At 38.0% G+C, this 26,715-nt stretch overlaps 1 protein-coding gene and 1 long non-coding RNA gene across 7 annotated transcripts in view; one reads left to right on the top strand and one right to left on the bottom strand.

The window, feature by feature from the left end:
• The window catches only part of VTI1A (vesicle transport through interaction with t-SNAREs 1A), a 271,371-nt gene that overhangs the window by 106,427 nt on the left and 138,229 nt on the right, over positions 1-26,715 (top strand). The window lies entirely within an intron of this gene.
• Positions 1,665-24,780, bottom strand: LOC127476708 (uncharacterized). 2 transcript variants are annotated; one of them, XR_007906714.1, is made up of 3 exons: positions 20,883-24,780; positions 20,691-20,782; positions 1,665-3,580 (listed from the first exon to the last, which is right to left on the bottom strand). It is a non-coding gene; the product is annotated as an uncharacterized LOC127476708 (long non-coding RNA). The 2 variants fall into 2 exon arrangements; XR_007906715.1 differs by lacking the exon at positions 1,665-3,580 and adding an exon at positions 18,535-18,827.

The following is a 26,715-nucleotide window of genomic DNA, read 5'->3' as shown; positions in this document are numbered from 1 at the left end:
GTATTGATGGGCTTGCTTTTATCATAGTAATTCTTTATGTTTGATTAACATATCACTGTGATTAACCAAAGACTGAATTTTTGCAGAATTTTCCTGTGTATCTGCGAACAAAAAGCTTAAACCTTTTCACATATTTTTGGCCACCAGTGCTTCTGCCAACTGCTTCTCTCCCTTCAGTTACAGATACCAATTTCAGTTCTGATCTCTGTAGGTCCTAATATGAATAGAGTCACATGGCACTCCTCAGATCTAGTGTTCCTCCAGTATCCACACATCCCCAAATATTTTCACTTATGAACAAAAACGTTTTTTTGTTTTATCATGTTTTTTCCCATTCTGAATGCTGCTGCAAATATTTTCCAAGTCAGTTGTCTCTTTGCATTACTTCTCCTTGTTTTATCATGCTTCCCACCTTCCAGCTCATCGGAAACAAGCTTTTTAAAGCACTTTCTGAGTTTTCCCCAACTCAATGCTTGCCTCCTGTTCTTCACGAGGAGATTAGGCGCACATTCGTTTAGCTAATGATGATTACTTCCATCAGCATAGAGTGGTTTTGGCTATTCTTCTGCACATAGTGCCTCAAAAAAATTAACCCTGCTCATGTATTGTGAGTGTGATTTCACGCTAGAACTGAACTAATCTAACGGTGAGCTGCCACTGAAAGGCACAGGTACAGACCTTCTCCTCATCTATACAATAATAGGTAATTTACTTAATACACACTGGGCAATTTGCTGAGACCTCTTGATGTACTGCTACCTTTACATTTTGAGGTATTTACACTTACCGAGTTGAAAATTTAGCTTGCAGCGGAAATGGGAGGAGGCATAATGGAATGAAATATTTTTTCTTAAGTTTATGATGTTGTCTTTCATTCCAAGTCGGTTTATTTTTCTCTTTTTTGACCTCTATTTGTGAAAAGTCTTATTATTGCTGCCTGACTTGAGACTCAGTAGTGTTCACAAAATATAGCTATATATTTTAAACATCAATTTTTATCACTCTTCACAATTAGTTTGACAAACTATATTACAAATCCCAGTATATTTATTCATTCCTATTACAGAGGCCAACTTCACTAATTAATTTTTCTTCATTTTTCCTTTGTCTGACATTTTGACTTGGAGACCCTGGTAATATTTGTATATTCCATTCACAGCTTGCTTGCTGTTGGTGTATCATGATGTTGTCCCACAAATTTCATATCCTTATTTACCCTCCTCTCTTCTAACACTGTTTTGTACCCAACATAAGAGTCAATATTGAGATGCATCTAAATGAAAGAAATCATGTAATTTCCAAGAGATTCTTTCAGGAAGATTGTCTGATTACTGAAAATTGGCTACCACAATTAAGGAACTCAAAATAAGATAACTTGAGTTTCAGCTCAAGTTTGTGGCTCAAGGTAAATACCTCTCCTATAGGCTGAAGTTGCTACTATCCAGAGTTGAAACTTGGGTATTTTGTACAACTTTGTCTTTAACTTGAAGACTTTCTTTTGACATTGCAGACATGTCAAGGCTAAACTCAGTTCAATAATTTCATCATTAAACATTTATTTTAAGTTAGGTTCCTTCCTCTCCAGTGTCAGGAGACCAGTCTTCCTGGACTAGCACAGACATTTTTGAATATCCCCCTAAGTGAACATTAGCAAGGAATGAATGAGAAATGAGACATTTTGATGTTTTGAAGAGACTGAAGGCAGACAAAATACAGTGTACTGAAGATTTTTATGAAGGAGCACCAGGTTCTCTACTTGATAAACAAATCCAAATCACTGAGATGAAAGCTGAGTTCTGGAAATAAATGAGGGCTTTTTGTTTGGCAGGTTATGTATTTTCTAGCCCGCTCATTGTGGGGACACATTGTTTTGAATTGGTTTAGGTAGAATTTGCTGTTTCTTAAGCAGGAAGATTACCATGAACAGTTCTTAGTTTTTGAGAAAATACTTCTTCCTATAAAGGAAGATTTTTTCCCAACACATCTCTGAAATGCTGTCATCTGTTACTTTCCCTAACACATATAAGAGGAATGAACAGCTAAAAATGTACTACTGGAAATCAAGCTAAAGAAGCCGAACCCTTTTTCCTCTCACTGGCGTTCATATTTCATATTAAGACCAGTTATCTTCCTGTAATTCCTACTAGCTTACTGAAGCTTCTGTAAAGAAGATTAAATTTTCTTACAATGGTGAGATGTTATGTGCTTTGATACGGAAATGTTTCTTTTCTGTAAGTCAGTTGTTAGTAATACAACAATTATTTGATAATATTTCATTCACAATGGCATGCTTAAAATAGTTGCTGCCAATTCATTTTTAAGAAAATAATTACTTGTTTCTAACATCCCTGAAGAAATAATTATGTAATAAAAAATTACATGACTGACATATTTGTTACCTATAATAACTGCAAGTATTCCTTGAATTTTTAAGCAATTTTGTAGGGGTTTATATTTAAATATTGAAGCCTATTAAAATTGCCCATGGAGATTTGTGGGTGAGGTTATCTATGGGCCTCTGCTAATTAATTATGATATATTTTACTTCCATGTGATTTGTCACTACTAGTCCTGTAAGGACTACAGGAAAAATCATTTGTTTAATCTGACTGGGACCTTGTGGCATTTAATTGTAAGCATAACTGTGATGCAATAAATCCAAATGAATTTGGACAGTGATTAACAGGAGCTCCTTGATATGGTAATGAGATTAAAAAACTGGTTCCTAAGTGTTTCTGTGGATTTCATTAACATTTTTGCAACTAAACACTTTTTAGGATAAGAGCAGTTGCTTGTTGTTGACCAGTATACATTATTGGTTGAATGTAACCTTCATGAAGATATTTCTTTGTGTCTATGTATAATGTATAAATATTTTTATATATGTATATATGCGTGTCAATGGAAAATGTACAAAGAAAATAAAATATGCTGCATTTAATTATGATGGGCCAAACAAAAATACACCACAGAGTTAACCTTATTACTACATATATTTCAAAAATTCTAGAGTAGACTAGTGAACTAATCACAGATATGTAGTTCCTGCTGTGAAAGCTTATTATCTAAGACACCTGCAAATATTTAGACATCTGCATAGCTTTACTACTGTGAGTAGTTCTACTGATTTTGTTTATCTGTTTTTGTCGAATTTATGCCCAAATTTGTCATTACATGGCACATTTACAACATGAAAAAGGAGGAATGAAAAAAAAATCAGAAGTTTGATATGGTTATTCAGAAAGCATATAGATTGATCCTTTCAAATACTTTGTCATCAAATTGCTAGAAAGCTGAAATTTTACAGAATATATATATGTATATAATCTTACTATTTAGCAGAATTAGTACTGCAAAACTGTAGAGAAGAAAAATTTCCATTAAAAGCACCAAACTGCTACTGAGCCTCAAGGCAAAGGAATTTTTTTGTTTGTTTATTCTTGCAACTCCCCTCATGCTTATTTTAGTCTTTTTCCAAAACTCGGCTCATCTTCCTCTGTGCTGATCTTTAAATGGACTTGATACCATCTCCAACAGTTTGATCATCTTTCTCTTCTTTATGCTTTTAGTACTTTTATTGCTGGAAAAAAAAAAAAAGAAATTGATTAATTTGAAGAGTGAAAGCCTCGTTCTTTGTAACCAGCATTCATGTAGCAATACTGCATTTTGCATATCCTTCCCTGGGAAAACACTTTTCTGTACTCTAGAAGGAAAAATGGTTCAGTTCCTACAGCTTCTCTCTTCCTCAGCATTACGATTGCTAACCAGAGGTCACAGTCAGTTGTCACTGGAACTCTGTGTTTCACCAGTAGAAATGAGATTGTGGCACAAAATGGAGACCTAGCAGAGGTCGGTATTTTGTTCCATGAAATCCTTAGAGAAGGAGCTTTTTGTGTCTTAGGGCTGATGTGATGGCAGTCTTGTCACCAGCATAATACAGGTTTCTTGTTTCCATTTGCTTGCAGAATTAGAGAAAGGGCTCTGAGGCATCTAACCCTCCCACAGCTCCAAGGCAGGACCCACGATGTGAGTGGTTTAGCTAGTTTTGTTTTGTTTTTAATCTGGGTCGCAACTTCATACTCAGATTGATTTTTATCTTTGGGGAAGAAAATGTAGATTGTTTTACTAACAATGGGTAAACATTCATGCCACAAATGGTGATGTGACCTATATTTTGTTACTGTCCCCCATGCAGAGCTCTCTTTCCCTTTGGAAACCCAGATGTAGGAATGATGGTGAGAACTGGCTGCAGGCAAAGCTACATATGTCCTGTAGTGGGCTGGATTAGAATATGCAGTGGTGTCCCCTGAGTTCCCATGGTACTATGATGCAGCAGATTTATTCAAATCATTAAATAAGGAGTTTTACTCAATTAAACATCAGAAGGTACTGATTTGTATAGGACAGTATGCGCTGTTATGTAGAGGTTACTGCAGCTGCCCAGCTCCAGCTCCCTGTTCATTGCATAGTTTGTGTTATGGAACTTCATCAGCAAAGCTTGGTGTATTGACAGTACCCATCAGCTGAAGTTTTGGTGCCTGAAGAGGTGGGGTTAAACACCCTGATGGTAATGCTAAAAATCTTGAGCACAGCAGTGGTTAATGATAGTGGTTAAACAGCCAGCAGTTCATTGTTTTGATTACAGCCATTAATTTGATGCAATCTTCTTTGACATCGCCATCATTATGTCAGGCTGTTTGCAAACTCAAGAACGTAGTCTTGTCACTACAAATTGTTTTCATTTCGTGTCTCTGAAGATTTTCCTTGAGACCACAAGAGTCAGAAACACATTTCTGAAGAAAGCTTAGATATTGCAGCCGAATATTGCAGCAGAGGGTGAACACTGCAACAAATTCTGCTTCTGTGTTATCATGGAATATGCAGAACCATGTTCAAAGGTTGCACAACAACTCTAGTCTAAATGTGGGGTTTTTTCTTTTTTTTTTTTTCCGTTGAGAGACATACGATAAAAGGGCTGTGAGCTACCTAGACCTCAGAGTTGCTTAATAGCTTGTGGGAGCTAGCTACTTGCCAATTTTAGAGCATCGGTCTATCTGACTTAACCACATGTAGACTTACTGGCAGGTCTACTCAAATCAGTGGTGTAATTATTTACTTCTTAAAGAGAAAACAGGCTTACATTATAATGACCTTACAATAACTTTCAGTTTTATGTGGAGAAAAATAAACAGTTGTCATTTCCTTGTTATTTTGAGGTTTGAGCCTTTACCACAAAGGTTTTAAATATTTACTAGCTACTATGTTCTGAAATTTCTCTGTTTAAAAATACAATGGATTTATTCAGGGAAATCTTTCTGCTGCACCAAGCTTCACAATCTTGATTATAGGACATTATAAATGAATATCTTTCCCCACCATTTTTCTTGTTATTACTTGAGTTTGAATTCATTCAAACTGTTTACTACTTTTAGTATTTTAGCTGCCAGCTAAAATTTCAAAATACTAAGGCTTTTTTTTTTTTTTTTATTTGTGGTACAGCCATGTTTCTAGAAAAAAAGTATTTTTGGCATTGGAAGAAGACATAAGTTTGCCATTTTTGTATCTGAAAAATAATTTCACATTAGAATGCTCCCCAAGGGTTTAGTTTTGTTGATATCAGAGATACTGAGCAATGAAGCTTCTTTTTTGTTAATACTATCTTTTTTTTTTAATATGACCCCAAGTGGGGAGAGTGTTCTCATTTAATTATTCTCTGCTTTTCCTGCTTTGCCTGACATTGAAGGTTAGAAACTCCATTTTTCCTTTTACACCTTTTTGCTTATTTCTAGTAGTTACTCTGAGATCTTGAGCACTCAAAGGACACTAAAAAGAGGTGAAGCAGTAGTTTGGCTACTGTGAGGGAAGACAGCAGTTCTAGGACAGTAGTAGGGCAATAATGGTCTGGTGGAGCTGGCTGTAGGAATTATTAACTTTGGAAGTATATTTGAAAAGCAAGAATTGCATCACTTCAATTTCTAGCTTCTTCTTAATGTATGACTCCTGAAGCTTCTAAGTAGTTGTGGTTTTTTGTGGGAAATGCGATGATTTCAACCGTTTTTATTTCAAATCAGGCTGGAAAGTTGAAATATCCTTTTTTTTTTTTTTTTCTTCACTGAAAAAAAAGCTCTGCAGAGTTTTGGTTTGTTTGGAAATCCTGGAATTAAGCTTTTCAGTGTTCCCAAACCATGTTGAACTATTTCATTCTGATTAGACCTTAACCTTTCTTTTCTGAAATTGCTGCCTGGCTCTGCGGTAGTTGTAGGGCAAGCATGTAGTCTTGATGCTGGTACAATGAAGGAGTTTGGCTTCCTGGAGGTGATGCATCTCCATGATCCATCATGTCAGCTGATCAGATGACAGAGTTTAAGATAAGACCTTGGATAAAGGCATTTTAGTTAGGTCTGGCAGAGAAAATGTCACTCTACACCAGTTGGAGCATAATGTCTGAAGAGTCTAGACTGTGGGAAAGAAACTGAGCTCTTCCAAATGTCTGTGTGCCAGGTGAGACAAGTTTCGGAGAGTTTATCTGATTCCTGCCTGTGGCAGATGAGGAATGCACACTCCTGCTTTACCATCTCTGCTGTCACGATGATGATACCTCTAACAGGAAAGCAGGAGCCTTAGCAAGATACATGGTGCTGAAAGAAGGATGAGAGTCGGACAGTAGCATATTAAATCACTTCAATTGTTTACCATGTAGACCTATTGCAAGATATTGTTGGATAGAAATTCTCTTTTCTGCACTACTGCTCCCATATGAAAATGAGAACGCAGTAGCTCAAGCTGAAGTACCTGAGTACCAAAATGAACTTTTTTGTTTTGCTTCAATGTCTAGTCTGTTTTAGCCAGAGATTAAATTAGGACAAAATAAATTTCTAGCTGGCTGTTAACAATGGCACAATATGTCACAATATTTGGAGTGGAGTGCTATAGAAAAATTTAAACTTGTATTCAAAATTATAGCATTAAAAAAAAAACTTGAAACTTCAAAAAACCATATACCTTCCATTACTCCCCGACACTGCATAAGCAAAGGCTCCTCCCCATGAGGAATGGGGTGTGGGGCAGATTGCCCTGCCCCAGCTAATGGGCTTCCTCCAGTGCTGCTTAGCCAGACTTCAGGTGGGTCTCCCAGCATCCCAACACTGCTTTCAATAGGATGAGCAGCAGCATGTTCATTTTATAAGCGAGTAAATGAACACACTGAGGATGTCAAGAGATGTTTTCAGGAATACGTGTGTGATATTTGCTTTCAGAGGATGGTTTTAGTAATGAAGAAAATGCTAAATGAGAAGGCTGGAACGTTTTTCGTGAATGACTTTTTTCAAGTATGTAGATGCAGACTTTTTTTTCCTAGAAATTTTGAAGTTAAACCTAATATTTCTCATGTTCATAGGTAGAAAGAGCAAGCAGAACTCAGCCTGGCTTTGTGAATTTTCAAAATCTTCCCCAAAATAGTGCAAAGGAGCTTGCCAAACACAGAAGAAATCATAAAGATTTATTTACACTGCTTGTTCCCCTTTTTGTCTGGCTAGTCATCATATTGTCATATTGTTTATTCCTGAAGTGAGAGGTGATAAGTACATAATAGTAAAAGCTGATGGGGAAAAAGATAGTAGTGATGTAGTGTATTGGTGAGATGCAGCCCTTGTTCAGCTGTGGTTTGTTAACAGGTAATGCTCTTTTGGGCTGGAGATGGAGATTGAAAGGGAAAGTGGAAACTTCCTCCTTTGCTTTTATCATCATACCTCCATTATCCAGGATGTGTGAATTGAAAGCCATGTGCTTGGAGACCCAAATATCGCTCTGTATGTTTAGGCGTCTCCGTATAGGTCAAGAAGTGTATGCAGCATACTAAACTGGGAATTGTGGGATGAGTGGCTGTTTTGGTCTTGGTAATAGAAAATGCAAGTCATCTTGGGTGGAGAAAGTAGGTATATTTTTATGCAGGACCCAATACTAACAAGTAAATATTTACCTTGGAGCGGTAATGTCATGTTACCATGCTATTTCATTGTAAGAATACGTAAGAGGTAAATGTTTGCTTTCAGTTACTGTCCCTGGAGCTTTTAATGTAATACTGTTTAAAATCGTTATTCATGTCATAAAAAGGCAGTTTTCTCTTCTTACAGAGAAAAGACCGCAAAGACAACAGCAATTCAAGCTTCCCTTAAGGCTCCACCGTGGTGCACTAACCCATCCTGCAGAAACAGGCTCTAACAGTCCCCTTGTTAGTGTTTGTTATGTCCTCAGCCCGTCTGCCTCAGTGGCTGTCAGTGGGAAGGAATTTGGGTGGTCATTTTCCTGATAGGGACATCAATTCAATTGAAAGTGGATTTCTACCTCAAAGGCTTACCACTCAGCAGTGACTTGTGGCCATTATTGCCTTTCTTTGTTTCTGCTATTGTCTTGTAGGGGACTAATGCAGAATCCTACTGCTTATTCTGTAGATCCCTATCTGCCTTTTTAGTTACCTGGATTATAACAAATGACTGAATCAAGTTTGTCTTCAACAAAATTGAATTTGATACCTTTTAGACTTGCTCTACATATAGAAAAGAGATGAATTTGAGGGTTGCCAGTCACAATTAGAAAAGATACTCCAAGTATATTACCTTACTAGACATACTTTTTTCCTACCCACAGAAGACAGTGCATGGTCAGTCATCTTTGCAGCTATTGCGAGTGATTTGCTATGTCTTTTGACAGAAGTGGAATTTTATTTTAGGTGACTTAATCATGGAGTCTTCGTAGAAGTGGAAATAACGATAGAGTGTGGTCTGTGACCTTGTCAGTGCCGATAACCCGGGCTATGCATTCAGATTTCAAACAAATGAAAGTTTCTGTCAGTAATCCTGAGGCTGATTTCTACAACTTCCTTGACAGGAGTATTGAGACAAGAAAGCTTCTAAGAACTTCCTTGGAACAATACTGAAAGATAAAGCTGTCTGCAGGGGAGCAGGTTATAATGAGGGCGGATCCCAGCATGGTGAGGGCAGCAGATAGTGATCTACAAAAAGACCAACAACGGTATCACCAAAAGCAATGGTAGGAGGATGTTACTGTGTTTTAGCACACGATGTGGTAACTGGCAGCAAACCAGGAGTAGATTTTGTGTGCTGAGCTAGTCAGGAATTGTTATATTTGTGTACGATGTTTATTTGCTAAGCTTTATGGTCAACTTCATTACTCTTCATTTTATTCATTATTATGTCATTGAGCAGAAACTTGTTAAAAGATTAAAAGTTCCAATTGGTTGCTCATGCCTAAGGTATGTAAATGCTTTGCAGCTCCGACAGTAATTTACTGACATTCTGGCAATTTGCACTTAAATAGTTTATGCCCACGCATATACATGCACAGAAGCACAGTGTAATCGAGTAAAATTAGCTCTTAGTATAAAGGACCTGATCCTACAGAAAATCTCTTTTGTTTCTTTGGAATTGACCAGTTTAAAGTGTCTATGGGAGAGGTTCTCAGAGAGAAGCTAAAAACAAACAAAGTTCCTGTAAAATCCAAGGTGCAACAGTTCGTACAGAGTTTCTTTTGATGCAGACATCACCAAAAATTTCATAGAACCAGCTTTTCAAATAGGTCGCCTGTGTTTATACAAGTGTACAAATGCACATATGTTGTGCACACACAATTGTAAGTGTAGAATATTGTGTGTGTCTCCATATATATGATGTATTCAGGCATATAATTTTAAATCACGTTTTACCCTTCTCACGCTCAACATGTTCTTCTAATTTGCATCCAGCTTTACAAATACTGCTTGTGAATAGTGATAACTCTTTTGTTACAAAATAGGGGTTTGATACCAGGCTGCCGTGTCCTCAAATCTGGTACAAATGCTCACATTTTGAATCCTTACAGGCAGAATTTTCATGGGCACAAACTTACTAAACTCTTGAAGTCTAGAATCAGGTGTCAAACACTCAGAGTAATTATTCTCTCTTTAGAGAGCAGATATTTCCTCAACCAAACCTGCAAAATCATGCAGTACCATATGAATTCGGATAGCACAAGGCTGATAGGACACTGCAACCTTTTCCTACAAAACCAAATTACGGATTTGGCTGTAAAAACAGATTTTTCAAAATTGACGAAATGCTTTTATTTAGGCACCAGGTGTTCCTCTCTTTTTTTCAATTAAAAAAAAATCCAAACCACTCTGTCATTTAAAACTAGACAGAGGTCAGATCTTTTAAGAGATTTTGGAGATTACTGTAAAAAATGTATCTTTAAAAAAAACCCAAAAATTATTTACTATTATTGAAAACTATGTAGTTTCATGACTTCGTGATATTGGAAGTAGAAAGTGTAATATATATGTAACAATGATTGTATAATCATGCACAGTACTCTTTGTCTACAAATAAGGGATGAAGTCATGTCATGGAAGAAGTACGACGTGAAATTGAGTAAAGAAAAGTGAACTATACATAGTTTTTGTCAAACACTGCAGACAATAGAAAATGCTTAAAGACTTGGGAAAGAAAAAGATTTTAATAGTTAAAACCTGAATTACAGAGAAGAGATGAAAAATAATGTAGACTCTGTATGCCACAAGTTATGGTGTTATTAGAACAGTCTGTACTGGAAGAAAGGGATTTCAAGTCATCAAATAGATAAGACTGCTCAATTATAAAAAGCTAATAATTCAATGAAGGTTTCTTTAAATTTTCTTTAAAGGAGGGACAGTGGGAAAATTTGAGAGAAAATTGAGAGAATTGTGGTATCCTACAAATAAGGTACATTTATCTCAAACATACAAAGGAAATATGGAGAGGGAATATATTCTTACACTGAATACCCAATTGAAAATATTTTCCACCTTTTATTAACACAAAATTTCTTACATATAATAGGAACAATCTGTTTATAACCTAATGACCTGTGATAATTTAGCTTTAGAGGGGTGAATAATACCTTTTTAACTCACCACCCATTATTTTTCCCAAAGTTATCAGCTAATCTGATTAAAAAATGCATCCTCTCCAATACTACTTTACACAAGGTAACATTCTGTCTAGAGGCATTTCTGGGGAGTGAAGCTGTGGTGTTGCATCAGAGTGAGGACAAGGTGCTTCATTTTGTAATTTCTGCCATTGTTTTATGTTTCTGGAGTGTCTCTTCAATACACACATTTTCAATGAGCAAATTACTTTGCTCTGAGAGCCAAAACTGTAACAAGCTTCTTGCATAGGTTTCTCAGAGGGTGTTACCTCTTTATGATCTGTTGTATTTGCCTGGGTTAGGTTAACTTTTTCTTAGATTAACTGATAAACTTAAAAAATTAGCAGTTTTTATTTATCAAGTAAATGCAGCAGTTTGTGGTTTTCAAATGAGGAATTTGAATTTTGAATGAGGAAGTTTTTTGCTGCTTTTTTTCCTTTTTTTTCTCCTCTTAAGTTTAGTATTTCAGATGGTGGTTTTTTCCCTTCACTCTGCATAGTAATAGTTTGGAGAAGAAGGTGTAAGTTGTAAGACTTAAAGCAGTAGCAAGGAGTAGCAACACTGTAACAACTTTTTTTTTTCAGTTGTCAGAGTCTTTCTTTTTGGTGTACAGAAGCAGAAAAGATGGTCAGTTTGCCCAGGACATAAATCCTTTCTGTCTGATAAACTCAGAGACCATCCCACATAGGCTAATAGTGACTGGCAGGGGATAAGCTGTTCCAGGTTAGATGAGAACCAAGCACTTTCTCTTTACTGGCATGTAAAATAACTATTGAAATCCTGAAGTCAGTTGTGAAAATGCCAGGGATTTTTTGGAACCAGGATAAAGCCCTCAGGGATTTGTGGCAAGAAACAATTCTGCACTGGTCAGTGAAATACCCTGAAAAGTGTCCTGGAGTCTTCTACATGTGGATTTTCCATTTGTCTATAAGCAGAATATTTCAGAAAAAGCTAAACCAGAAGTATCTCTGCCATTTATTACCATGCAAAATAACAGAAAGGAATGTGAAACCACCAGAGAATTCTGAAAACTGAGCGTCCAACCAAACTGTTACTTGTGATTTGAAGTTTGTAATCAGGTAGATTTCTCACATGGTCTTTTTTAACCTAATTCTGTTTTCCTACATTTACTTCTTTATGCCTAAGAACTGGAGGGCAGAATTTCTCTCGTTTTTGGATAGTGATATAATTATTCATCTGCAAAAGCAGTGGGCTAGATTCAGGACAAGAGAAAGCCTTTGTTGTTTATAGGGAATAACTTATTTTTAGTAAACCTTTTAAAAATGCGCAATTTTTTGTTTTAAAAAGAGCTATAGAAGGCCATTGAAATGTAGTCAAATAAATTGGTGGTACTCCCATGTCACCACTTTCTGTTGTTAGTAGCTACAAAAATGCCTGTATTTCTATCCTCTCGATCTCTTCTTTCTCTGCTGCGTCTTTCCATCTTACACACACTCGTATCTGCACTTTTTCTTTCTCACACACAAATGTACTGGCTTTTAGTTTTCCAACTTTAAATTGATTAGAGCACATTAATTTTTAAATAAGTGTCACATATCCTTAACCAAGCACTAAAAGGTTGAGAAGGCTTCATGGTGTAAAGTCTGATCCAAAACTCAGTGAGAAGAATTTTAAAAATGTGGGCTGCCCTTCATTAGCCCTCATGATATCCCTTGACAGGCAGTGTGTGCTAACTCTGCCATGCCAGGCCAGGGCAGGACCAGCTGCCATGCACCATTTACCCTCTGTCAGCAGCTTCACTCAGAGCCCGGGCAATACTGTACACACGAGTCTGTCATGCGTCAGCATCAATTAGGCTCAGTTTGCTGCGCTTGGGAAAAGCAACAGCCCTACTATTAACCATTTTATTTCTTTCCCCCCCCCCCCAGTCATCATTTGGCTCTCCAAGAAAACTGTTGGATTTGGCAGAAGTGTTTTTGTAGCCATTCTTGCAAACAGCAAGTTTGTTTTGAAAGAGCTCACTGATTCAGATGAGTTGGTTTCACTGCAAGGAATTTGCTTTATTGGTACTATTATTTAAGTGGGGAAGTTATATACAGCCTGTGCACTTACAACCCAGTCTGATTTTTCCCTTTCACTTGCTATGAAGAATTGTTGATGTCTGTCTGCCTGTACATATATATATAGACTTATATATACACCCATGCACATGCAGTCACAGATTGTAATAGTAAACTTTAAATCTATCATAAGGCTAGGGTGATAATATATTTCATTAAAATTGGATCTTCTGACCTTCTTGTATTATGTACTCCACAAGTTTTCAGTTTTCCAGTTGTAGATACGCCCTTGCATTGTTTTTTTCCTGGGTATTGTTGTTTGAATTGATTGTTGCTAAAATTTCCCCAACTTTGTGAGAAACCCACATGTGTGGTCATGCCTAAATTTGACTCACTATTTTGTGGCTTTTCACCGCTATTATGAAGGGGGTGGGGAGCAAGACGACCACCCATGGTGTGTTCTTGTCAAGCAGTGTGGTGAGCAAATGGGTTCGCTGATGTGCAATGAGTGTTAAGAGAACAACCTCTTCTGGCAGAGTTTTCAAGCACTTCCCTCCTTCCCCCCCTCCCCAAATTACAGCTTCTTCCTCCGTGTAAGTATAGAACACCCATGACTATTTATATAATAAAAGAGCTACTGTGTACTTTAATGGATAGTTAAAGACATTTTCACAGGTCTGTATCCACATGGGATTTATGGAGACTTATAGGCCTGGTCAGTTTGTAAAATCGTGATAGCCCAAGAGACTGTTGTCAGATGTTGGTAACAAGACAGTGTTTGAAAGGAATCAAAACAATATAAATCCTGTGAGATCTGTGGCAGCAGGATGGGTTCTAATGGAGAGGAAGGCAGGGTCGACCACCACACAAGAGAACTAGGAGAAGAAAGTGTTTTTTCTCTTTCAAGCTTGCAGCACCAGCAGGGGTAAGCAGATTTCTGAAAAGAATCTCATCAGTGGATCAATCCAGTGTAACAGATGGAGTGCACAGATATTGTCTATCAGATTTCCATCGCATGTGGCAAACAAATACATTGTTGCAACTGTTAGCAGCAAAACTTTCCCTTTTTTTAACTTCATAATTACCAAGAGTTGAAAAGAGCTGTGGGTTAATGATTTCCTAACAATAACTATGGGGGACTCGGAGGATAGTAACTTCCCCAAGGAATACATTAGTAGGAGATATAAAGTCTCTAAGCATCTTGAATGGAAGGGTTTGGATCTGCAGAAATAACTGCCTATAGCGTTGCATTTTAAAAAGTGGAAATTTTCCTAGGAAAGGGAGACTGGGCTGGATCTTCATTTCCTGTAACTGGCAGGTTTACACTGCTGGCAGCAGAGACAAAGCAGTCCTTACCTGTACAAAGTTTTGGGCTTTGTTGCCATTGTAAAACCATTAGCAAGAGCAAGATTTGGAATGTCTGAGAACAGTTCACTGTGAGTGCACAGTTACAGCAGTCAGAAGCAAGGTGTGAGGCTATGAATTAATTTCCCAGTGCTATTAATAATGCTGTTATTATTTAGAGGTTAATTTTATTAAGTGTTGACATGGATATCAAAGTCTGGATGCAAATATTATAGAATCATAGAATAGTTTAAGTTGAAGGGACCTTTAAAGATTATGTAGTCCAACCCCCAAATATGTAATGGTCTCTTGGCATCTTCTTCAAGTGATAGCCCTAAAGATGGACTAATGACTGGATGGTACTCATGGTGATGGTGTGGATGCAATAGATTTAGAAGTGATGGTTATCAGGGATTAAATGGTTAAGCTTGTAACAAGAGCATGTCAGAGTTAATTTTTGTAAATAACAGTTGTTGGGCCTAGTAAATATGTAGTTAGGAAGTAAGAGACCATGGTTTAGTTACCAATTAGTTACAGAAAGTATGGACAGACAATTTGAAAAGTTTCTCTAGGCTCAAATGAACCAAATGGGTAATAGGGTGGGTTAGTTCTGTGAACTAAGTGGAAAAGGATTGTCCAGGGTTGAAGGCACAACTCAGATATCCAGAGATACAGAACTGAGGCCATTTGAGATGATACAGGGCATCTCCCATCCTTTTGCCAATTCAAAGGAATGCAGGTCTCCCATAGATCCTTTGATCTGAACCCATTGAGAGTGTCTTGAGTAATATTCTCCCTCACATGGCTGTAGGAATCAGGGAAAAAGAATCAAGCCCTGGATCTTGACAAAACAGATGTGTTTGACTAACCAGAGACACTAACCATGTGTTTCCATCTATGGAGATATTCAGACTCCTGGGAAACCTGCTCTAGGTGACCATGCTTGAGCAGAGAGGTTGGACCAGATGTTTTCAAGACATTCTTTCCAACCAATTCCAAGAAGTCTGTGATTCTGGGAAGAAAGATGAGTAATGCAAAATCTAGGTTCACCTCTTTGTTTATCAGGTGTGTGGAAATGGGAATTCCCAGATTCTCAGAACTTTAACACACAGCAAAATGGGTTATATTCTTGGGAGCTGCGACAACTTGGATGTTGGGGGTTTTGCTACAGCAATGCATAGAATCTGTTCATCAGTTCTCTTAGTTTTGTTTTTTAAAACCTTTTGCAACACAGCGTATAGAAAATGAGAAAAGATTTACTCCATGCTTAAGGCACATGACTCGGATGGTGGTAAAGTGTTTTCAGTTCTAATCTACCATGAAGCTTCTCATTATTGTGTGTAAAGCTTCTCAGTCTTTCTGAGCCTGTGTTTCCTAACTTCTCAAGGAAGCTGTTTAAGGCAGGGGCTAACTTTTTATCCATTGTATAAAGTGTAGTTAACTTAGTGAGACTGAATGACTACCATTACACATCATTAATGAGGTTTGAGAGTGATTCTGGTCCAAAGAAACCAAATGTCCAAGCCAAGAAATAGCAGATATGCCTTGACCTTGAATATCATTGAGTTTCTGGCTAATATTGTAATTCACAATGTTTCTGATCTTAAAGGTTTAGCCGCAAGAAAGAAGAATTTTGCAGAAGTAAAGTGAAAATGTTTACATAGCATCTAAAACAACAGAATAGTACCATTAATTTTTCTTTGCCTTTTTCAACATATATGACATTATTCAGTATTTTTTAACTCATGCTCTAAGCTTGCTGTATTTCATCAGTACTTGAGCCACCTCAAATAAAAGTTCCATTTGGAATTGGCTCCTTTGCACAACCTCCACTCTGATGCTTTTTTTTTTTTTCATTTCAGTCTCCTCTTTGGTTCCAAGAATTCTAAAACAAAAGCCAAAATAGCATTTACACCCTTGCTTACTCTAAAACACCTCTCCTCCTTCTGGGCCTACTTTCTTTGCACACTAACCCTGTAATTCTAGCTCTGCAGGGGCCCTGGTACCTTTATAGTATCATAACCAACTTTACATGTCTGTCTAGATACTGAATAACCTTGCTTCTGGGAAGAAATAACTACACACCTAGCCATGCCACTCTTTATTTGCCTGTTAATTGAACCCTGCCTTCCTTTTGTCTCTCAAAATAATGAAAATTATCAGTTGCTCTCTGAACACCTCTTGCCCCATGAAAAAAAATTATGATTTGCCCTATTTCCTCACAAGATCCGAAGACCCTTTACCATAGATCTTTAAAGTAGGAGAGGGATGTGAAGACAGGTAGATATTCACCTAATACTCAACAGTTCTTACTGTATCATGTCACAGCCCTCAAAATAGAAATATGTGGTGTACAAAATGCATCTTGCACACAGAAGTATAGTTCTCTAGTCACAAAGATACATAAAAATCACTCCTTTGGGTTGCATTATGGGGTGTTTGTCTTGCCTGTGAGTTCTGTGGATTCAGGCCCTGACATGCCCACTAACCTGTTAGGTGTGATGATGTCAGGACACCTGTGGTTTAGGTAAATACTAACAAAGAACGGTATTGAAGGCACAGGCAAACTTGCAACATGTGTAAAGGAGGGCTGAGAAGGTCCTTCTTGAATTAACCATTCTTGTGCATTACCAACAGGTTTTGAGAGAGTTGTGCTTTTTCAGAAACTACCTTTATGGAAACACGAGAATTAGTAATGAGTGAGTTCGGTGAGGATTCTTGTCCATCCACCTGACAGAGAAAAATTCCTTGCTAGAGGCAGCAGGTTTGGAGGGCTTAGATAAAGCTTGATAAATTGGGCAACTAGATGACAACGTCATTAGGGACATAAATAAAAGAGTTCAAGAAAAACCAAGGTAATGATAACAAGAGTCATAAATTACACAGTCAGGTGTTGGCTGAAATTCACTAAAGGAAGTAAGTGAACTGTGTGTGGTATTTTATGGATTACATGTATATATGTAAATATGCATTATGTTGTGAATAAAAGGAGAGCAAGTAGGCTTAGCATGAATGGGTTGTTTTTACCACCTTAAGTTGATTTTGGACATACTAATGTAAATATTTATTCTCAGATGACATTGAAAAAATGGCGATACAAACTTAGCAAATAGTCTTCTTTCTAGAGAAGCCAATGTGGTTATGGAATTGACTTTGACTGAAGTTAACAGAAACAGCTCTGGCACTTTCAGGTAGACTATGCTGTTTCTGAAGTAAATTTTGGTATATCATAGCCAGACATCTACCTCCTACACCTGCTTACCTCAAATCAGATATTTAGTTACCTAGTAATAGTGCATCTAATTATTCTCAAGGAAAAAAAAATATATTTATGAAACAAAGGGGTATTTTGAGACTTAGTAAAGGTTTCACTTAATTAATAACTAAGGTACCATTATTTATGTACTTTACTCTGAAATATCATTGAAATAGTAATATTAGGCTCCCTTTGTTCTCATAATCTTTGGTTTAAAGTACAAATGGAATTTAAGATCAATGGGTTTATTCAAGAAAATAAACCTTAAAGGAAGTTGTTCAGCACTGCTGTAGTAGTACATTATTGTTGTAGATAAAGAGTATGTGAATTTTTCAAAGCCATTTTGGGTCTGAAGCAAAGCGTGGCTCAGCTGGAATTTAGGAATGAGACTATATTAGGAAGTTTATGCCCCCAGTGGAATAGCTTTTTAACAATTTCTGTCTTTGCGACCCTTAACCGATTTACTTTCAGTTCAGTTGTATAAAGTAGGAAGCTCATAGTTTTGCAGGCAGTCAGAGTGAGATTTAGAAAGCCTAGAAAAATGTTTAAGATCTGAGAAAAGCAAGAGTCAACCTTGGAGTTCTGTAGCTTCTGATCTAGAGTACAGGAACTTCATGTTTATAGCCTCCAAGTTGTAAAGTTGAAAGTGAAAAATATGCAGTAGTAAGGCCAGGTCTGTATGAGCATCTTTACTTGTGTAGTAACTGTAAACAGCAGGTTGTATTTGTGTAATGGGAATAGAAATCCCATGATAAATGAAGCTGAAAATAGCTTGAAATCTCACTGGAAGTGGTTAGGTGGAAAATTAATAACAATTAAAATTTGACAAAGTACAAGTGGCAAATGAGTTGCATTCCTTCTTCCCTAAGGAAGTTGAAGAGGAAGTATGAACACCTGATGTAGAAAAGTTTGCCAGGTCATTGAGTTCAAGAGAAGGATCAGGAGGCCAGACCACTGAAAAACTAGTCTTGAATGCTTCATTGTGTATATTTTAATGACCTCCAAGTAGCTTAAACCTATATTCAGAAGTGAAACAACCATATAAACAAAATGAGGGGGGCTTACTATGAGACAAGAAGACAAGAGGGAAAAGTGGACACAATTTATCTCTAGTGTAGAAGAACTTGTAAAAGGGACCACGGTCCAGTGCAGGGTATGGAGACAGGAGGGCTCCAATCTGTTCCAAGCCACCGGCGCTGTCTGACCCGGGCAGGTCACTTGACTTCTTTGTGCCTCTGTCAATCCAGCTGGAAAATTGGGTAACAAAAGCAAGACCTTGCTGAAAAACAGATGCTCCATCAGAGTTGAGCTGTCCTGGATAAACAAATTACAAAGCATTGATAGATACCATAGTAAAACTTAGATGGGTCTGTGGTTCCAGTAAGGAAAAATGAGCAATGTGGGAAAGATCCAGCTGACAGTGCTGGGGGCTCACAGAAAGCGATTTGTCTCCGAGTTCACAGGTGAAATGAGGAGCTCACAGGATGGACGCAAAACTGGTTTGTGTTGGAAATCAGAAAATCAGAAAGACAATGGTTTTTGGAGTCCATCCTGTGTAAGATCCGATTTCAAATTGCCCAAGGTGAGAAAACAATAGCAGTAATTTATTTCTTGTGGTGAAAATTTAAATGCTAAAAGGCTGTCTGGGAGATGAGCATCCTGTAATTCATGACCAGATATGTAGATGCAAACATCAGAGGCTGTACATAACTCACTGGTCTTGCTTTAGAGTTATATTTTAGACCTTTAAGAGGACCTCATTCGAAATCATATGATCTTTAATTTATTTTCTTAATTTTTTAATTTCCATGAATTTACATCTCGGTCTTGGGTCTCAAGTCCTTCAGAAATACAGAAGGCCTTATAGAAGCCAACTGCTTAGGTTTTGAAATTAAACTAAATCCACAGGCTCGAAATTGGTTGAAGATAGAGCACTGTGTTAGGAAAAAAGATAATAGAGCATAAATTCCAGATCCCTGGATTGCAAGAATGTGCCTTAGGGTGGTGTTTTGAAAATGTTTGACAGAGTGCTATACAGAGGAATGTATTCATTTTACTATTTAAAATTACTTTTTCAGTATGTATAAAAATCCATAGTGTGTAAATTTTATATGAAAAATAATGTTGATATTTTTAAGGAAAAAAAATCTCTAGGTGTAGTGTAACAAACAGACCTCTGAAAATAGGATTCAGAAAATTGAAGTTAATTTCTTGGCTCTGCTAATAGTGGTTGAGTGCTTTGGCATGCCATTTTGTGTCTTTTTACCTCCATTTCCCTATCTGAAAATTGGAGATAAAGATTCTTACCTCTTTGTACAGAGCTGATGATGAAGAACATCAGGTAAGAATTAGGGTGAAAGTAAAGCATGCATTCACATTTCATTGCAATGAACTAAGAAGCAACCTTGTGTTGTTATTTGATTGTGTTATTTGTATTTTCGTCCCTCTGGTTGATGTGGATGTGACAGAAAAAAAAATGCTGCTTGTATGTTCCTTAACTGGAAAAGGGAAGACATTGACTACCACACCAGCACACTTTTTCTGGCAAAGCTATACATTAAGTGCAGTTCTGACAGTCTTGAGACACTAGTTCAGCATGTGTTTTACCACATTTTAAGGCTTACATAAACATGCAAAACCTGCTGTTCCATATTAGCTTGAGATGTATTGAAAATAGTTGTTCTTTGGCCTTTCTGATACTCTGGATGAGGCAAGGTTAGCTTGAAGACTCCAAGATGCTTAGAAGGGTCTTGAGCAGTATGAAGTACTGAGTTCACCCTAATCCCTGAGCCTTAGGGTGGCAGATCATTTGGCAGAAATATTGAAAAGTCACACTAATATTTAAGAGAAAAAATATTTCCAATAACCTGAAGTGTGGTTTTCTGAGAGAGGTGTGCCAGAACCAAATCTCCATCAAGTCATTAGTTTCCTGTCCTCATACTTAGTCTTGGCAAGGAAACCTTTCGTTGGAAGATGTGTTATTATGGCAGCAATGGAATTGCTTTGAAACACATCCAAAAACAATCTCAAAAGCTGCACAGAAAAATGCTAACTTCTCTGGACACAATGAGACTGGTGATTTCTAATTCTGCAACCATGTTAAGACTTACCTGTCTTGTGGGCTGCTGTGTCATGGTGCTGGGTGGACCCCTTTGTTCTGGTCACCCGAGGAAGTGTGTGTGTTTCCTGAGGATGCACTGCACTGTCACACAGGCCACAGGAGCAGAAAAGGAGTGAAAAGTCAGAGGCAATAACTGTACTGAGTTCTTAGATTTTAATATGTTTATATGATTTTTTCCTACCTTCAGTATTAAGTCTGTTCTTATTTCCTATCCTGTGAATACACCGAGTTGTTAACTCTTTGTACACATGGATGTAGCAGTTTTGACTGGGATAAATTTAATTTTCTTTAGGCTGGTATGGGCCTGTATTTTGGATTTGTGCTGAAAATAATCTTGGTAATATGGAGATGTTTTAGTTATTGCTTAGCTTATGCAGTGCTTATGCTCAGTGCTTATGCAGTGTCAAGGCCTTTTCTGCTCCTCACCCCACTCCACCAGTGAACAGGCTGGGGGTGCACAAAAACTTGGTGACACAGCCAGGAGAGCTGACCCCAACTGACCACAAGAATATTCCATGTCATATGGCATCATACTCTGCATGTAATAATGGGGGAAGGAGAAGGAGGGGGAGACACGTAGAGTGATGGCATTTGTCTTCTCAAGTGGCCATTGCATGTGACAGAGCCCCGTTCTCCTGGAGATGGCTGAACACCTGTCTGCCCATAGGAAGAAGTGAATTAATTCCTTGTTTTACATTCTTTATGTGTGTGGCTTTTGCTTTCTCTATTAAACTGTCTTTATTACAACCCATGAGTTTTCTCTCTTTTCGGATTCTATCCCCAATTCCCACCAGGAGGGAAGCAAGTGAGTGGCTGCATGAGGCTGAGTTGGGGTTGTCTGTGGTTAAACCATGACAGTCCTTTTTGGCACCCAGTGTGGGGCTCAAAGGGTTTGGAATAATAGCAGATTGACCAGAGGATATTAGAAGGGATTTATATCTGTTAGTAGCTGTGGGTCATGATATTAATTCATCTGTTCTCAATATTAGTTTATCTGATCTGCACCATGTGCCTTTTTTTTGCTGTACATGTTAAGGATTGGTGTTGGCTTTTGCAGTTTCCTGTGCTCTACAGTGATTAGTGGTGTTTTGCCTGGGAGATTTGTTTTTAAAACACTGACCTTGGCTTCATCTGGTATTTGGGCTCTGTACTGAAGCCACTGTACTTTGGGTACCATCTCATCCAGACAAGTAAGGATTATAATTCTTCCTCTGAGAAGTTGTTTTTTTTTTTTTTTTTTTTTTGTGGAGGAATTACAGAATGGCACCTTTGATACCTTCCTCTGTGATGTTTTCTCCCTCCTTACAAGACCTTCTCAGTGTCTTGAACACCCTTGAATAGTTAAAATACTTTTATTGGTATTTCCTAGGAATATAGCTGTGATTTTGTCCAAGGTTCACAACCCATTTAGGAATATGATCTATGCTTTGTGAGGGTATGGCAATGGATGGCACAGCATGTGGGAGAATATCTAGGAAACTTCTTACATCCGCTGGTCTGAAACTTCACTCCTGAACAATTACAGGATCCTGATGAAGTGATAGAAAGCTTGGGGGGAAAAAATGCTGTGGCTATTCCAAAGAGGCAAAACTTAGAATCATAGAATTGTTAACGTTGGAAAAGACCTCTAAAATCATAGAGTCCAACCATTAACCTAGCACTGCCCACATGTTCACTGCTAGCCCATGTCCCCAAGTGTCACGTCCACACCTTTTCTGAGCATTCCCAGGGATGGCAGAACTTCTTGCACTGTGCTGGACCCTGGCCAGCATCTACCAAACACTGCTCTGTGTTATGCAGTCCCTCCAAGGGTCTGCAATAACAAAAACATCTGTATTATCAACACTGTTTCCAGAACAAGTCCAAAACACAGCCCCATACCAGCTACTATGAAGAAAATTAACTCTATCACAGCCCGAACCAGCACAGCACGATTAAGGGACTAAATATAGGCAGGCAGAGGGAGAAAGTGTTTTTGTAGTTACAAAGTAGAGAGCTGTATTCAGTCACAAAGAGCTGTGTTCAGTTAGCATCTCTGCCACAGGCATCCCAAGTGATCCTGGTCAAATCACTCTGTCTCTGAATCTTGCTTTTTCTTTGTAAGGAATAGGATATCAGACAGTTTCTCGAAGAGGTACTTGCAATCTCTCCATTGGTTTTCAGCTGTCGAGCTCTGGAGTGGACTTTATTCAAGTGTATCTTGTGATACCTAGTATTGCTCCCATTTTATTTAATGCTACCTTCTAAATCTTGTGGTAGTGTCATTAGAGGAAAATGTCCTCTACTGGGAAAAATGCTGCCTAAAGCAAGAGGCGAATACTGCCTTTACCAGTGCACCTGGCAGTAACAATAGGCTGTGAACTACAAAGGATGACATACTGCAATTAATTTTTGAATGAGCTATTCAAGATACTCTCGAAGTGATTGGGGATGATTTTGATATCTTTGTATCCTTTAGTGTTGAATGAGATTGGTTTAGGATCAGACTTAGAAGAGTTAAAGAGGCAATGACAGGGCTATACTCCTGTTGGCAAAACTTACTGTTATTTGCTGTCATCTGTGTCCTGTCCTCCTCAAACCATCCACAGGGACTCCTGTGCAGAGTACACTGGGCTTATTAGTATGTCACATGTTACCATGCCCTGAGTGACTGTCCATAAGCAGTCACAGCAGAGGTGGGCAGTGTGCCACACAGACATCGCAGCACAGTCACGGGCAAGGGGTCTGTCTGTGCTGAGGAATCAAATAAATTACAATAACTAGAATTTTCAGCTTCATTCCTAAAAATCAATTCTTGCATAACTAATTGTGTGCAGTGAGGAGCTGGCCCTTCTCCTTATTTCAGTCTGATAAATTGCCACAAGGTAAAATAAAATAGATTACTAACCAGGCATTGCTCTTCTAGGATGTCATGGGTATGTAATGCAGTTGCAAATGGAGAGGGCAGGTGGTCCAGACAACTGCAAATGGAAAGGTGCCAGCAAGGCAGTCTTCTATTAAGAAGTGATGCAATTATGAAATGGTTTGAGGACCTCTATATTAACCCATAAAACAACAGACACTCTCAGAGGGAATTGCCTTCTCCCTGACTTTTGCCTGCTGAGCTGCATTTTCTACCCTCAATTGAAGCATCTCTCTTGTAATACATTTCTGTATGTTTCTGTCTGTGACAGTGAACCTTATCTGCTATCAGAAAAAATAGTAGAAAGTCTGAAATGGGGTGAAGTTAAAAAAAAAAGAAAAGGTTTGCTATAATTTCAAGGCACAATAGTGATAGGTAGAGACTGGGACTGGCAGTAGTTAAACAAATCAGAGATGAGGACTTCTAGGCGAGTCTGGAAGTATCAACTTCTGCTGAAATGTTTTCTCTCAGGTGTGGGCTTAGGGAGAGAAAGCCGGATATGTCCATTAGCATTGCCTTGCATGGTCCAGCTGCTGAGCTGCTGTGTGGCTCTTCCACAAGGACTTTGTTTTCCAGGACAGCATTTGTGGCTGCTGTAAGCATCCTGTGCTTGCCAGTGCAGAGCAGACAAAGCAAATACAGCAGAGCTTGAATCCTGATTGAGGCAGCAGTGGTCTCATGGATGGGGAACCGTTTGGGGTTGATAAAGTTTCATCAGAAAAGATTTAATTCCTGGCTCTGGCACAGTGCTGGGGAGAGGATCTAAGCTGGCCAATCCCTGTGTCTCTGTTTCTCATCCAGCTGAACAAGACAGTGACACTTGTCTTCCCACGGGAAGGATATTGAGGCCTTTGGCTGGAAGTCATCCTGCAAAGCATGGGTGTGAAACTGCTCATGTGCTGATATGTGAAGTTGGCTGTTTGGCCCTTAGCCAACTGTGCACATGAAGTCCCTTTGGAGGCAGCAGGACTTAAACATGTGCTGGAGTTTAAGCATGTGCTGAAATGCTTTGTAAATGCAGGTCTTTGTGACTAATGATACTTATGTGCTAGGATGATTACTATCATGATCTTGGATATTTCTGAGAATGCTTTGTCTTTCCCAATTGAAAAAAAAAAAAAGATTTCTGTGGCTCTACACTTATTACAATGCTGTTTTAATGAGGGGTTTTTGTGTTTATAGTAAAGGCATGGGTTGCATGAGCTTGGGCTTTTATAGTTTTTTTTGAAGGGAGAATGGTAAAGCAGAAGAAGAAATCTAATTCAAACACTATCTCTTTGGGGGCTGAAAAGGAACTGTTGCATTGCATAATAAGGAAAACTCAAAAAAAAAAAAAGAAGTTAATGATATTACTAGAAGCAGGTTAAAAAGTTGATTATGGAAGCTGAGCTTTGTAAATAACTGTGAATTCTAAGCTGAGGTCTCTGAAATGCCAATTACAGTCACTTGAGTACATGGGGGCATGCTGGGCTTTTGCCGGGAGAGTTAATGAGCAATTTCATAACGTGCTATATATCACTTTAAGAAGACATGATAAATTGCCTCTAATGGTACTGTGTGTATAAATGGGAGCTGGTTTTGCTCTGTGTTCAGTTCTAGTGATTGGGTGGTACACCTGGAAAGACTTGTATTTTAATGGGCCCTTTTTAGCACTTTTGCACCTCGTATGTTCTGGATTATGTATGATTGATGGCCTTGAATGTATGGGAAGGAAAGATATGTAGATCTTAATGCTTTTAAACCATTTGTTTTCCAGTCTTTCTAAAAGGCCTCTCTGTTTTCTGGGTAATGGTTTATACTTCTCAAGTAAACAGAAGTACGGTTCTGGGACTTTGGCTTTTAGCACTATAAATCCAGTGGGTTTTTATAGGATGGTCATTCAGTTTACAGTGCACTTAAGAAAAGATAGCTATTTTCATACTAGTCATTAAAGACAAATAAGTAGGGAGTTTGGTAGATAATTTGATGCATGAAGTAGATTTAAAAAAATATAAAACCAGAGTTTACTGGGCATTCGTCTAGTTTGCATTTCATATGCTGAGTAAAATTTCTTTTTACCTTGGGTCACACCAGTGTGTTCACAGTCACAACCTTTCCCGCTGTCTTAAGCATTTCACATACGTGTTGTTCAGCAGCTGGACTGATATTCTTTAGAATAATAAAACATGTATTTCTCAGTTTCATGTGCCTGTGTCTTTCATTGTCAGGTGGAAATTTCAACTGGGGAAAGAGATTAGATGACTTTGCAGTGCTTTTGCATTTTAAATGCTTGCTTGTTAAAATTAAATTTCTGACTAATTGCAATAAGGTAATTTGCACCTTCCTCCAGTAGCTTCTTATACTTAGTTTCCATTCTTTGCAGGTATTTAATAAAAAATTAATAAGATGAGGCTCCTGTGTGTCAGGTACGATGGGTCAGGGTCATGGAGGCGGGTGGGTGTCCAGCGAGTGCCATCAGGAGTTACGTGCCACTGCAGCATCGTGACCCGATCGCGCTGTGCAAACCCACCACGAGACTCAGTCCCTATTCCCAGTATTCAACAATGTCACCAGGCAAGAGAGAGAAATGACAAGCCCCACGTTATGAATGACATAATTAAATGAATTCTGAGGTGTGTGTCAGAGCAAGGAGCCAAACCCGATTCTCCAAATTCAGATGCAGTGCTCTGAGCACAAGACGAGCTATTCTGGTGTCAGAGGGAAGCTGGGTTTTCTGCCAACTTTTGAAATTATTTGTTGAAAACATATTTTAAGCTAACATATGTGTAAACAGTCTGGATTAATTTGAAACTGAGGTTACTAAACCACTAGAGTAACATGAATAGAAATTAATGTGTGAGGAGGTGTGCTCCACCAATTTTTTGCTTTCTTGATATTTATATTTAAAGTGTGATGCTATACCTGCCTGTGTTTAATTAAAAAGTATAGATGTCCAACTTAGCTTTCTACTGTAATACAAAGCAATTAAATGCTAGGAGAAATGCAAAAGAGGAAAAAAGTTAATTTCTATAGCTTGATAGCTTACATTTAATAAAAAAAAGTTATTATGGATAATGCTTTGGAAATAAAAGGCAAATTTGCTACTTCAAAGTTGAAATATTCCTGTTGCATA

Source organism: Manacus candei, unplaced genomic scaffold (genome assembly GCF_025592945.1).
Source record: "Manacus candei isolate 608988 ecotype Guabito, Panama unplaced genomic scaffold, ASM2559294v1 h1tg000050l, whole genome shotgun sequence".
NCBI lineage: Eukaryota > Metazoa > Chordata > Aves > Passeriformes > Pipridae > Manacus > Manacus candei.
The sequence above is the reverse complement of the archived record's forward strand: the minus strand, read 5'-3'. Positions and strand labels throughout refer to the sequence as shown.